This window comes from Chiloscyllium punctatum, chromosome 3 (genome assembly GCF_047496795.1).
Source record: "Chiloscyllium punctatum isolate Juve2018m chromosome 3, sChiPun1.3, whole genome shotgun sequence".
Classification (NCBI taxonomy): domain Eukaryota; kingdom Metazoa; phylum Chordata; class Chondrichthyes; order Orectolobiformes; family Hemiscylliidae; genus Chiloscyllium; species Chiloscyllium punctatum.
In genome coordinates this window covers 56,689,008-56,703,715 of record NC_092741.1, presented here as the reverse complement: position 1 = coordinate 56,703,715, position 14,708 = coordinate 56,689,008, and the positions used below count along the sequence as shown (strand labels likewise).

General features: G+C 42.3%; 1 protein-coding gene across 2 annotated transcripts in view; it reads left to right on the top strand.

The window, feature by feature from the left end:
* Nucleotides 1-14,708, top strand: part of ube3d (ubiquitin protein ligase E3D) — a 147,310-nt gene that overhangs the window by 100,138 nt on the left and 32,464 nt on the right. The window lies entirely within an intron of this gene.

The following is a 14,708-nucleotide window of genomic DNA, read 5'->3' as shown; positions in this document are numbered from 1 at the left end:
ATTAGCCCATACCGTTTGCTAGTATTATCCCTTGTTGTTATCTCCAGCAACTTCCCTGCTATCATGTGGGTTCCCTGATCTATAATTGCCTGAACTACTCCTTTCTGAATGTGGCTGTGATACATATCGTATTCTAACCCTTTCGTACAACCACAGTCTTTCAAATGACTTTGAGACATTATGGTAAATCTTTTTGTTGTCACAGGTCAACATCTGATGTTGGCATCAGCATCAAGATATACTGTCTGAATGATCAGTCATTTTAAACCCTTGTGCAATTTTTTCTTTGTATCAATTGGAAGTTTCTCCACATACTCCTCTGATATTGTGCATTTTTCTTTTCACCATCCTCCAGAAGAGCTGCTGTCCTGATCAATATTTATTACTCAAGTGACATCATAAAAAGTCGTTAATTCATTGCTGTTTGTAGGACCTTTGTTTCTCTCCCAATACTCCAGCTTAGGCTGGAAAGGGAAATCATGTCAATCACTCTCTTTCTGAAAGATGTAAAGGCCTTGGAGAGGCTACAGAGGAGATCTGCTTTTATGGTATTGGAGATGAGGGATTTCAGTTACGTGTAGAGATTAGAGGATGAGTATAAAGGTGGTAGCTGTTTCTATTGCCAGTGACTAGAAGACATTACATACATAAGGTAAATAGAAAAACAAAAGAATCTGAGAAATAGGAAAATTCTTTGAATGCTCCACTAATCAAGATGATCATGGCTGATGATCAATACCGAAATCTTCATCCCGCCATGTTCCTGGATCCCTTTGGCCACAAGAACTGAATCTGCCTCCTCCTTGAAAACACATAATGTTTCATCGTCAAATTCTTGCTGGGTTAGTGAATTCCTGAAAAGGTGATGTTGTTCTGTGTCAGAATAACAGAATGGGTATCTACTCTTTTTTAACTATACATGTGTGTATAATACATATATATATGTAGTTTCTTTTAACATGAGCTTTAGATTTTTTTGAATTGGGCAGAATTTAATAAGATGACTTACAGCTAAATGCCCAGGAGGATCGTTAGTGGCTTGTGACAGAAGCCTGCCCTGTAGCTATAATATACTGTGGGCAGGTTAGATTGTTACAGAGCAAGGAAGTTCATTCTCTTGATGGGAGAAACTCCCATCCTTTAGAGCTGCCAGGTAATCTGCTTGGCCAGCAACACCAGCATCTCTGTTGTGGTGAAAATGGCAGAAGAAGGAGGATCCCAGTTCTTCCCATCTCTTCTTCTCGCAGGGGCAGACCGTAGTTCACACTAGGAGTTTCTGGAGGTAGCTGTCAAATTAAATAACCATCTATCTTCTGTGAAAGCTGAGTTAGGAGTTGCTGGTGTTTGGGAATCTACAGTGTGCAGATTACGTCAAGTAAACACAGGCCTGTTATTCATGTGTTTATGTTTAGATAGACAGCGTATCCCTGTGGTCACGACCTTGGGAATGGGAAAAGAGGGATTATTATTGGGAGATGAGGGTGTTGGCAAGGGTGTCACTTACCCTTTGGGTGGTAGGCATCAGGGACCCCTGCGGGGCAGTGGGGGGTGGGTGGTGTTGCTAATTAGGTGTACTTTGGGGCTTAACTTTAGAGAGGATTGTGTAAAAAGTGCATAAACCCAATGGAACTGTCCAGTTTGTCAAGATACCTCTTGCTGAGATATTTGTATTATCGATAGTCACAGGTGAGGTGCTGGAAGGCTGGACACTAACATGATGCCACTGTTTAAGAAGGGTGGTAAGGACAAGCCAGGGAACTATAGAACAGTCAGCCTGATGTTGGTGATGGGCAAATTGTTGGAGGGAATCCTGAGGGACAGGATTTATGTGTATTTTGAAAGGCAAGGACTGATTAGGGATAGTCAACATGGCTTTGTGCATGGGAAGCCATGTCTCACAAACTTGATTGAGTTTTTTGAAGAAGTAACAAAGAGGATTGATGAGGGCAGAGTGGTAGATGTGATCTATATGGATTTCAGTAAGGCATTTGACAAAATTCCTAACCAGGGAGACTGGTTAGCAAGGTTTGATCTCATGGAATACTGGGAAAACTAGCCGTTTGGATACAGAACTAGCTCAAAAGTAGAGGGTTGTTTTTCAGACTGGAGGCCTGTGACCAGTGGAGTGCCACAAGGATTGATGCTTGAAAATGAATGTGAAAATGTGTTTTTTCCTGAATTATAATATAGAACTTCATGAAATAGGAGTTATAAATTTTCTCCTATGTGTATAGTTACTTGTAGATAGTCAAATGAGTTTGTACGGTAACTGAAGAGGAAAAGGGTGGTGGGTGAAAGTAGGCATTAAATTAACATATGTATATAAGAGGTCATGGCAATGGGTAAGGTGGCATAGGATAGCAGAGGGGAAATGGGGGGCTATAGAAATATGTAGAAGGTATTAGGTGGAATAGATGCAGCCTGGGCAATGTGTTGGGTGAAAGCGTGTGGAGTGAGAGCTAGGGAAATGTTTTCTATTTCTCCTCTTCTAGAAATGCAAACTCATCAGGACTGTCAAAGTTATCAAGGAATTATCCAAAGATGCTTGCAGTTTTAAAGAAAATGCAGTACTTCAGAGTGGATGCTTTGAGCTGCCTGTTTGTGGATAGCTCCAACTGTTTATTGAATGGGAATGTTTATTGGCTTAAAGGTTGCAGCACCTAAGTGGAATGTTTGTTTTCATAAGGGATTGATTGAAGCAATGTATTGGATGGATTAGCATCATTGAAGCCTTATTTTGTTACAATAGTGACATCATCAAGAGATGTAACTTGATTTTACTTTCAGCATGCCTTTTGAATTCTGTCAGTGGATGCATTGACATCGAAACGGAAAGGCAAAATGTGGTGGGTGGTGGCTGTGATTTGACACTGAGTTGGTAAAGGAGCTATTAAGGAGTGACTCGGGGTTTATGGGGGATGAGGGTCCTCGAGAGATGAGTCAATTGGCCCTTGTGGATAGGAAGACAAACATAGGGTAGCATAGAGATAAGAGTGGCTACAAAAAGGTATAGGTAGGTTAAGTGAATGGGTAAAGATCTTGGAAATAGAGTATAATGTGGGAAGATGTGAAATAGTGAATTTGATGGGCAGAATTAAAAAGAAGCATTACTTAAAAAAGATGTGCAAGGTAGGTTATTTTACATAGATGATGTTAGGTACGTGGAGCATGCCAGGGAAGGTGGTAGGAGCAGATACGATGGCAATTAGTTTAAGAGGCATTTAGGCAGACACATGAAACAAACAGGGAATAGAGGGATATGGACTATGTGCAGGCAAATGGGATTAGTTTAAAATGGCATCATGGTCAGCACAGGCATGGTGGGCCAAAGGGCCTGTTCCTGAGCCATACTGTTCTATGGTCTGTGCTCTAAATGGTGAGAGAAATTGCAGAGCTTTAAGATGCAAAAGGATCTGAGTGTCCTATTGCATGAACCACAAAAGGTTTATGTGCTACTACAGTAAGCAGTTAGGAAGTGACGATAACACAGAGTTTCCATAGTGATGTAAAAAGAATAACTGGGTGAGCAGGAAGTTGACAGATGGGATATTATGTGGGAAAATGTGATATTATTCACTTTGGCAGGAAAAACAGAGGAGCTGAATATTATTTATTGGAGAAAAGACTGTAGAAAGCTATGAAACAGAAGGATTTGGGAGTCCTTGTCCATGAATCATAAACAACTAGCATCCAGGTTCAATGGGTAAATGGAAGGCAAATAGAATGTTGACCTTTATTTCAAAGAGAATGGAATATAAATGTAAGGATGTTTTTCAAGAACTGTACACTGCATGGGTCAGACTACATTTGGCATGCTGTGAACAGTTTTGGACCCACTATCTGAGGAAAGGTATTTTGGCATTGGAGACAATCCAGAGAAGATTCACTAAGATAATACCAGGTATGGAGGGACTATCTTGTGAGGACGAGTTGAGTAAATTTGATCTGTACTTGTTGGAATACAGGAAAGTGAGAGATTTATTGAAACATACATGATTCTTAGGTGACTCGACAGGGTAGATGCTGAAAGATTGTTCCTGAAATAACTCCACAGAGGCCAATATGCCAACACCAAGTCACCCTCATTTTACACATGGAGAGTTCTTGGCACTGAATCAGCTGCCTCGGAGCCAGTTCTCAGAGTGAACTGAACCTCTGACGCTCCTGTTTATTTTTTTTTGTTGTTTTTTTTTAAAAGGTCACCCTTCTGTTTGTTTATTTTTTTTTCTTTTTTTTTCCTTACCCCCACACTACCGCCTAACTGCTTATTTTTTCCCCAGCACCCATGGCGCTCCTGTTTATATCTGTCAGCCAGGGCTCCCTGATTGGACCAAATTCACACCTGGCTGACCTCATTTACACTTATGTGAGGAATAAGAGAATGGTCAAAGAAAGAGTAGGGCCGATCAAGGATAGCATAGGGACTTTGTGTGTGGAGTCTGAGGAGGTAGGGGAAGCCCTAAGTGAGTTTTTTGCTTCTGTCTTTACGAAAGAAACAAAGTTTGTAGTGAATGAAACCTTTGAAGAGCAGGTGTGCATGCTGGAATGGATAGAGATAGAGGAAGCTGATGTGCTGAAAGTTTTGTCAAACATTAAGATTGACAAGTCGCCAGGCCCGGACCAGATTTGCCCTCGGCTGCTTTGGGAAACGAGAAGTGCAATTGCTTTGCCACTTGCGAAGATCTTTTCATCCTCGCTCTCCACTGGAGTCGCACCTGAGGACTGGAGAGAGGCAAATGTAATTCCTCTCTTCAAGAAAGGAAATAGGGAAATCCCCGGCAATTACAGACCAGTAAGTCTCACGTCTGTTGTCTGCAAGGTGTTAGAAAGGATTCTGAGGGATAGGATTTATGACCATCTGGAAGAGCATGGCTTGATTAAATGCAGTCAACACGGCTTTGTGAGGGGCAGGTCATGCCTCACAAATCTTATCGAGTTCTTTGAGGATGTGACTAGAAAAGTTGATGAGGGTCAAGCTGTGGATGTGGTGTATTTGACTTCAGCAAGGCATTTGATAAGGTTCCCCATGGTAGGCTCATTCAGAAGGTCAGGAGGAATGGGATACAGGGGAACTTAGCTGTCTGGATACAGAATTGGCTGGCCAACAGAAGAAAGCGAGTGGTAGTAGAAGGAAAATATTCTGCCTGGAAGTCTGTGGTGAGTGGTGTTCCACAGGGCTCTGTCCTTGGGCCTCTACTGTTTGTAATTTTTATTAATGACTTGAATGAGGTGATTAAAGGATGGGTCAGCAAGTTTGCAGACGACACAAAGGTTGGAGGTGTCGTTGACAGTATAGAGGGCTATTGTAGGCTGCAGCGGGACATTGACAGGATGCAGAGATGAGCTGAGAGGTAGCAGATGGAGTTCAACCTGGATAAATGCAAGGTGATGCATTTTGGAAGGTCGAATTTGAAAGCTGAGTACAGGATTAAGGATAGGATTCTTGGCAGTGTGGAGGAACAGAGGGATCTTGGTGTGCAGGTACATAGATCCCTTAAAATGGCCACCCAAGTGGACAGGCTGGTTAAGAAAGCATATGGTGTTTTGGCCTTCATTAACAGGGGGATTGAGTTTAAGAGTCATGAGATCTTGTTGCAGCTCTATAAAACTTTGGTTAGACCGCACTTGGAATACTGCGTCCAATTCTGGTCGCCCTATTATAGGAAAGATGTGGATGCTTTGGAGAGGGTTCAGAGGAAGTTTACCAGGATGCTGCCTGGACTGGAGGGCTTATCTTATGAAGAGAGGTTGACAGAGCTCGGACTTTTTTCATTGGAGAAAAGGAGGAGGAGAGGGGACCTAATTGAGGTACTCAAGATAATGAGAGGCATTGATAGAGTCAATAGCCAGAGACAATTTCCCAGGGCAGAAATGACTAACACGAGGGGTCATAGTTTTAAGCTGGTTTGAGGAAAGTATAGAGGGATGTCAGAGGCGGGTTCTTTACACAGAGAGTTGTGAGAGCGAGGAATGCATTGCCAGCAGCAGCTGTGGAAGCGAGGTCATTGGGGACATTTAAGAGATTGCTGGACATGCATATGGTCACAGAAATTTGAGGGTGCATACATGAGGATCAGTGTTTGGCACAACATCGTGGGCTGAAGGACCTGTTCTGTGCTGTACTGTTCTATGTTCTATTATAATCATTACATTATCCCCTTGTGGGAGAGTCTATGATCAGAAGGTATGATCTCAGAGTGGTTCCTGTCAGCTGGAATTTAGAAAAATATGAGGCATTTGATTAAAGTGGTTAATATCCAGAAAGCTATTGATGTGGTGAGGATGAGAGTTATGATTCATTGTTTAAGGACTTGATGTTGCCCATTTAAAACAAAAAATAAATTAGATTTCTTTCTCACAGAAAGTCTTTGGTCTTTGAAATGTTCTTCCAAAAAGGATGGTGGAAGATTAATCTTTGTCAGTTCAGCATTTATGGGCTGAATGGCCTATTCTGTTCTTTGTTCATTTATAGAAGGATATAGATTGGTACAGGGGCATGATGTGCCATGTGGTGTAGGAACAGAGGTTTAGCTTGGCATAAGGGTCATGAAGTGCTATAAGATTGAATGCAGGAGCAAAGGTTGGCAAGATGGGCATGTTTGGGGAATGGGGAGTGGAGGGGTGACAATAGGAGGGATGCTTCTCATTTAATCTCTGTTTTGAAACTTGGAAAACAGTGCTTTCCACCCAGCTAACCTCGAGAGCCTCAACTTTTCCTGGGTCAACTGACCCAACTCCCAACCCTTCCCAGATTGAAGCTGGGAAGCGTGGGCAGCCCCTGTTAAAGGCTGGGTGTGCAGAGCTGGTCTGCCTGTGCCCCTGGCCCTGGAATGAACATTGGGAACTCTGTGTTCACACGTGGAGAAGTTAATGGCTGGGCAAGATCCACTATTGCTTTAATAACCATGAAGAAAAAGGAAACATCATTATGGAAAAGACAAAGAGGAAGTTGCAAGGAAACATGCCACGCTGATGTACATGCCAACAAAAGGTTTGTCTTTAATGACACAGTATCACTCGAGCAGTCGATTTACTCAGTGTACCGTCAAGAGTGCTCTTCGTTTATCTGTTTTAATGTTCTCTTATGTAATCTGTGAATACAAGTGTGAAACTCAGTCTGAAAATCTGGTTCCAGTTTTACAACTAAATCACAGCATTGATCGTGCAATCTTGTTCACAAAACCAAAGTACAGAATTGTTTTACAACTTAAGTTTGTGGGATTTATAAGATTATGCTTACTGATTTTGCTCCCATGCCTTGTTTAAAAATTAGATTATGCTTATGTTCGCACCTTTGAAATCATTAATCCGGTGTTATTTGACAATGCCATCTGTAAGTACTCAGTAATGATATTCTACATGCCTGCTTAAATATCGTATCATTTTACATCAAAATTGATTTTAATTCTGTTTCCCCTGCTAAGTTCCAAATGTAATATTACAGCTTCAAATTAAGTTTATTATGCAGCTGAGGAAAATATGAATCACTACACAAATCTGTTTTGTTCCTCACCACAAGAACCAAAAGTACTTTGATGCTCCTTACATAGCAGGCTATAGAGAAATTAAAGGATTATTTAAGGCAAGAGTAATTTTTTTCTGTGTTTCTGGTACTTTAACAAAAGCTGTTTTTTTGTTTATTTTCCCAAAATCTATCATAAAACTCTTAGAAGGGTAATCAAGATACCATAAAGGACAGAGTTACAGTTTCCTATATCTATTTAATGGAGAGTGAAATATCAAACTACCCACTTTGATACCAATTTTTTTTGTAAATCTATAATTTGACTTAATTACCCATGTATGAATAATGACCTTTCTCTTCACATATTACATTAGTAGATGCAGTAAATCATTCCATTGGCTCTTGGTGGTGATAATGCAGCAGCAAATATTGTCCCTTTGTTACACCAATTGCCGTTTTAACTCTTTGTCGATTCTTTTACAATAGCTGTTCTCAATTGGAGTGATTTTGTTTAAAAACCATGAATCAAAGATTATCAAAACATGACAACTTTTGCAGAAAGCATAGGTAAAGCAAATTTGATCTGACTGGCCTTAACATCCCAAACGTGTAGACAGGATAAAAAATTAGCCAGAGTTTCAACTCCTGGCTGTATGCTGGTCATTGCTGGAGAGTGTCCTGCACGAATCGAGAGTGTAGCACTTATTTAGGCTAAGATATGGAGAAAGTGGATCAATAAAACAGTGGCCCAAGAACCATCAGGTGTACATTAGGTTAGCTGTCTTATAATATAATGTGTTTTTCTCAAACAAGGTATTTTCTTATCTTTTTATTTCACCTGGAATCTTCCAACGCTTGCTCTATTAGTGAAAGCAATGCCAGTCCAGTGCAAACGGAAAGGTTTGAAAATATAATCAAAACCCACAATAGTGCCTTGGGTAAATGCAATGAGGCAAAAGCAAGATCCTAGTATTACCTTTATTCCCTCCCCCTATATTATTCATATTCTAGTGAGCTTTCTCCAAAGGTGGGTTGAAGTATTTCAGAATTATGTATGTCTATCTTGTTTGTAGTCCATGGCTACAAATCATTGCCCATATTTATTCACAGGACTTCTGGTTATGTGCTTGAATTTTGATTGAATTGAGATTTTAAAAAATCCAATGAAATCAAAAGTTCTCATGTATATGTTTCTTGGGTCAGAACTATGGCAGAGTGGTAGTGATCATAAAACCTTTGACATGGAGTCGAATTTTGTCTGATAACCCTTTTGTAAGTTGCTTTGAGATATTTTGCTGCCTTAAAGATGCTGTGGAAATGCAAGATTTTATTGCTAATCTGAAAACTGATCTTGAAAGAAAAAATACAATGTGCAATCAATATTTTCCTCAAATTGTAAAGCTAATTGTTATACCTGAATTGTGACCTCAGCGTTTGTTCACATGTGTTGTCCCAGAACTGAAATACCATAATGCTGATGTCTTTATTCTTGATTTTGAATCCATTATTTTTGGGTGTACAGCAATATTCATTTTGCTTATCAGCAAAGTTATTTCATTTGTTTAAGGTCACTGACTGGAATATTTTTGACAAATAAGTCTTTAATAAGCACGTAGAGCTGAATGCTTTTTTTCTGTTGACATTATGTCAGATGCCTGGAGAATGATTAGTCACATTTGTAATTAATTTGCTTTTCAAGTGTGCAGAAGCCATTTAAAAGACAACTTATTTTTCACATTTTATGAAGAAATTCAGCCAGGTATTTGCATTTGTACCTGTTGTGGCAGCAGTGAAGATTAAATCAAGTTGCTAACTAATTCCAGAATAGCTTTTTGATAGCTACATAGCACCTTCCAAAAGTTCTCACAAGAGTCTATCATGATGGCTCAGTGGTTAGCACTGCAGTCGATCAGGACCTGGGACCCGGGTTCAATTCCAGCCTCAGGCAACTGTCTGTGAGGAGTATGCACAATCTCTCGTGTCTGCATGGGTTTCCTCCAGGTGCTCCAGTTTCCTCCCACAGTCTATAGATGTGCTGGTAAGGTGGATTAGTCAAGCTAAATTGCCTATAGCATCCAGGGATGTGCAAGGTAGGTTTCACCATGGGAAATGCAGGGTGGGCTTGGCTGAGATGTTCTTTGGTGGGTTGTGTGGACTTGATGGGCTGAATGGTCTGCTTGTACACTGTGGGGATTCTGTGATCCTGTGATTGTTGCTCTCCATCTCAATGAACTCTGATGCCTTATCCACTTTGGTCTTTCTAGACCTTTCTTTAAGATGTTGACTCACTTGATCATATTTACTACTTACTTTCACCCACCACCTCCCTCCTGCACTATCACTCTGAACTGGATCATGGGTTTTTCTCTTTCTCCTCTTTAGTGACTACCTCTAGCTCTTTGTGAGATCAACCATAAGTATGGTATTAATTTCCACATATCTGTTATACTGCCCAACTGGTTCTCTAAATTTCCACATGCTGTTGGACTGTTACTCCAATTCTAAATCCTGTTACTAGGGAACGGTCTAGAGCCCTAAAGACTGAGCTGCATAAAGTACCAAGGTGATATCCCTAGGGGTTTCAGGGAAGACACTCTAACAGGTTGTATTTCAAAGCTGGTCAAGTACTGGCTGCATGGACTGTCAGTGTCAGGTATATGCATTTTGTGGCACATAGAGAATAGACAATAGGTGCAGGAGTAGGCCATTCTGCCCTTTGAGCCAGCACCACCATTCAATATGATCATGACTGATCATCCTTAATCAGTATCCTGTTCCTGCCTTATCTCCATAACCCTTGATTCCACTATCCTTAAGAGCTCTGTCCAACTCTTTCTTGAAAGTATCCAGAGACTTTGCCTCCACAGCTTTCTGGGGCAGAGCATTCCACACACCCACCAGTCTCTGGGTGAAGAAGTTTTTCCTCAACTCTGTTCTAAGTGGCCTACCCCTTATTTTTAAACTGTGTCCTCTGGTTCGGGACTCACCCATCAGTGGAAACATGTTTCCTGCCTCCAGAGTGTCCAATCCTTTCATAATCTTATATGTCTCAGTCAGATCCCCTCTCAGCCTTCTAAACTCAAGCGTATACAAGCCCAGTGGCTCTAATCTTTCAGCGTAAGATAGTCCTGCCATTCCGGGAATTGACCTCGTGAACCTATGCTGCACTCCCTCAATAGCCAGAATGTCTTTCCTCAAATTTGGAGACCAGAACTGCACACAGTACTCCAGGTGTGGTCTCACCAGGGGCCTGTACAGCTGCAGAAGAACCTCTTTGCTTCTATACTCAATTCCTCTTGTTATGAAGGCCAGCATGCTATTAGCTTTCTTCACTGCCTGCTGTACCTGCATGCTTACCTTCATTGACTGATGTACAAGAACACCTGGATCTCGTTGTACTGCCCCTTTACCTAAATTGATTCCATTTAGGTAGTAATCTACCTTCCTGTTCTTGCCACCAAAGTGGATAACCACATATTTATATCCACATTAAACTGCATCTGCCATGCATCCGTCCACTCACCTAGCCTGTCCAGGTCACCCTGTATTCTCCTAACATCCTCCTCACATTTCACCCTGCCACCCAGCTTCGTGTCATCAGCAAATTTGCTAATATTGCTTTTAATACCTACATCTGTAGAACTCAGAGTCATGCATTTGTATGCCCTTTTGACCCTGCAGCAACTCTTCAAGCCCATCACCTCTGTCCTCTTGGCTCACTGTCCACTTCCATTGTGAAATACGTTGAGACTTGTTTTTCAGTTAAAGTCAAGCTATTCAGGCTTCCTGTTCTAGAATCTTAATAAGTTATCTTTGAGGAGCCTTGTGCAAAAATGTAAAACAAAAAGCCCTAATGCAGAATAAGGATATTATTGCACAGCTCCTATCTCACCTGTCTGTCTTTCTCCTTTCTGATAATTATTAATCATGCCCTAGAACCACTTATGTTTGTGTGTGCCACTACTCCTCTATTATTCCTCTAGTCAGTCACATAAACTGCTCTTGAGTGTGTCCAGTATCTTGGTCCCTCATTGTGCTTGCTTCTCTGTCTTGGTTTGCAGGGACTGGATCTCTCATTCTTTCTTCTCACCTTATGAGTTTGGTTCCCTTGTCTTTTCCACACTGATTAAACTTGAAACCATTGCATAGCAAGACTTAATGCTATGATACTTCTTTAAGAAAACTGATGGATTGTGATGAAGTTGTGTTAAGTTTTGAAACAAGAGGCTGTACTTGTTCAGTCCCTGAATGATGTGAACAGTGCTGAGTCGGTTGCGAAGATACAGCAAGATCTGAAAAATGTGATTCTTCTAGATGTTGAGAAAATCAAAAAGTCCGATTTCCACCTAAGGTTTGAACAGCAAGACAAGAATCTTGTTTGAGAGTGGCGGAGGCCTGTTGGGGTGCATTTACATCCCATTATTAACAATCTTGCCCCATTTATGCTAGTTTGCTGTCCTGTGATGTGGTAGTGAGAAATGTGACGGCGACAGATTGTGATGTGGAATATAGAGCATCTCCAGCTCACTGCTGGCTCCTCTGGACTTCCATCTTGACCAGCAGTCCGGCACATCTTGGAGCACACTCCATGGGCAGTGACCACATTCAGCCTTTGTCCATGGAGGTTGGCATCAGACACTTACCAGCCTCACCACATGATTATGGCACAATTCCGACTCGTGTAGAACACCAGTTCAGATCTGCACCCTTGGAGTGCGTCAGCATATTATGTTGTAATGCTGCTGCCAGGCCAGTTTCATGTCAAAACAAGCATCCAATTACTGGAATGGAGCAGCGTTCATCTCAGGATTCTTAGCTTGTTCTCTTAGCGCTCACTCGCTCAATGCCTATGTGAATGTCCACAGAATCGCTGCCATGCCTTGCCTTGCCACCTCATTCAGCACTAACAGGCTCTCAGATACAAAGACACACAACGTAACAGCATTGATCACTCAAAGCAGCGGACATCTCGTATAGCACCGTGCTACATCAGTGTCACAATTACAGATTGTACTAGCAGCTTGTATGGCAAACATACTGAATGTGCTGCAACCAAATGGTTTTGTCTTAATGACTAAGGGGGATGGATTTGGTCAAGTTTACAAGTTTCTTCAGTCAAAGGCATCAAAACAGGGGCTGAACATTGTCACTTAGGGCTCCCAGGGTCAGGTTTCATATCACTGCGGTGGAGGGAATGTGTGCCAAGGTCTGTCCTGCAGGTCGAGTTCAACCTGTCTGGGGATTAGTGGTAAATCAGTCAGGGGTCTGCTGGGTTATTAGGGGCCACTGCTATGTTAGCTAAGTTGGGGAAGTCACTTGTGATTGGAGGTACCATGTTTGGATGAGGAGGGGATAATAATTGTGAGGGGATATAAAGGTGGGAGACAGTAGAACACAGGTTAGAAGGGGAACTGAGAGAGGGAGGGGTCATCACCATCCTGCATTTGTTTGGGTGATAGTGTATCACAATGTTTGTCAAAACTAAGTTGTATGCCGGTGCTCAGGGGCTGAGGTGGGGAAATTAACAGTTAAATAAACAATCATATAAATACTGCACACGCTGGAAATCCAAAACAAGAACAGAAAGTTTTCAATCTGATATGACTTCTTCAGAACAGAGACATTAACCTTGTTGCTCTTTCCACGGATGCAGCTGAGTTTCTCCACCCACTTTCTGTTTGGTAAGAGGGATTGGGATGGTGAAGATCAAGGATTTGACAGGGATTGCAAGGCAGAAAGGGACATGGGTTTTTTTTTGAGGGGTGGGGATGATGCACCCAGACTGTGAGGCTGAGCCTGCCTCTCATTCAACTTGGTGTTGCTTCCCAACTCCATCCAAACTGCAAACGTGCAATGGGCATGAAACGTGTCTGCCCTCTTCCTTAGTGTGGGTGACATAGAGTCGTAAAGCTGTACAGCACAGAAACAGACCCCTCAGTCCAACTCGTCCATGCCGACCAAAATTCCCAAACTAAACTCATCCTACCTGCCTGTGTTTGGCCCTAAACCTTTGCTATTCATTCCTTTTAAATATTAAACTGTACCTGCATCTACCACTTCCTCTGGCAGTTCATTCTACATACAAATCACCCTTTGTATGAAAAGGTTGCTCCCCTTTTAAATCTTTTGCCTCTCACCTTAAAAATATGCCCCCTAGTTTTGACCTCACCCATCCGAGGGTAAAGACCTTTGCTACTCACTTTACCTATGCCCCTCATGATTTTACAAATCCATATAAGGTCACCCCTCAACCTCCTACACTCCAGTGAAAGGAGTCCCGGCCTATCCAGCCTCTCTTATAACTCAAACCGTCCAGTCCCTGCAACGTCTTGGTAAATCTTTTCTGAACCCTGTCCAATTTAATCATATCCTTCCGATAGCCGGGCAATCAGAACCGGATACAGTACTCCAAAAGTGGCCTCACACTGGGGAGACAGGCTGCCTACTTGCGGAATGTTTCAGAGAATACCTCTAGGACACCCGCACCAACCAACCCAACCAACCTGTGGCTGAACACTTTAACTCCCCCTCCCACTCCGCCAAGGACATGTAGGTCCTTAGCCTCCTCCATCGCCAGACCATTGCGTCACGACGCCTGGAGGAAGAGCACCTCATCTTGTGCCTAGGAACCCTCCAACCACAAGGGATGAATGCAGATTTCTCCAGCTTCCTCATTTCCCCTCCCCCCACCTTATCTCAGTCCCAACCCTCGGACTCTGCACCGCCTTCTTGACCTGCAATCTTCTTCCTGACCTCTCCGCCCCCACCCCCTCTCCGGCCTATCACCCTCACCTTAAACTCCTTCCAACTATCACATTCCCAACTCCCCCAAGTCTGTCCTCCCTGCCTTTTATCTTAGCCTGCTTGGCACACCCTCCTCATTCCTGAGGTAGGGCTTGTGCCCGAAATGTCAATTCTCGTGCTCCTTGGATGCTGCCTGACCTGCTGCGCTTTTCCAGCAACACATTTTTCAGCTCTGATCTCCAGCATCTGCAGTCCTCACTTTCTCCTCATCAATGTCCTGTCTAACCTCAACATGATGTCCCAACTCCTACACACAATGGCCTAGGCAATGAAGCCATGTGTACTAAATACCTTCTTAATCACCCTGTCTACCTGTGATACAAATCTAAGGAATGATACATCTACTGGTTCCCTTTATCCAAAGCATGTTTTATCACCTCAATGAACTCCAATAATATGGTCAAACATGATTTCCCTTTCAGAAAACTGTGTTCACGCT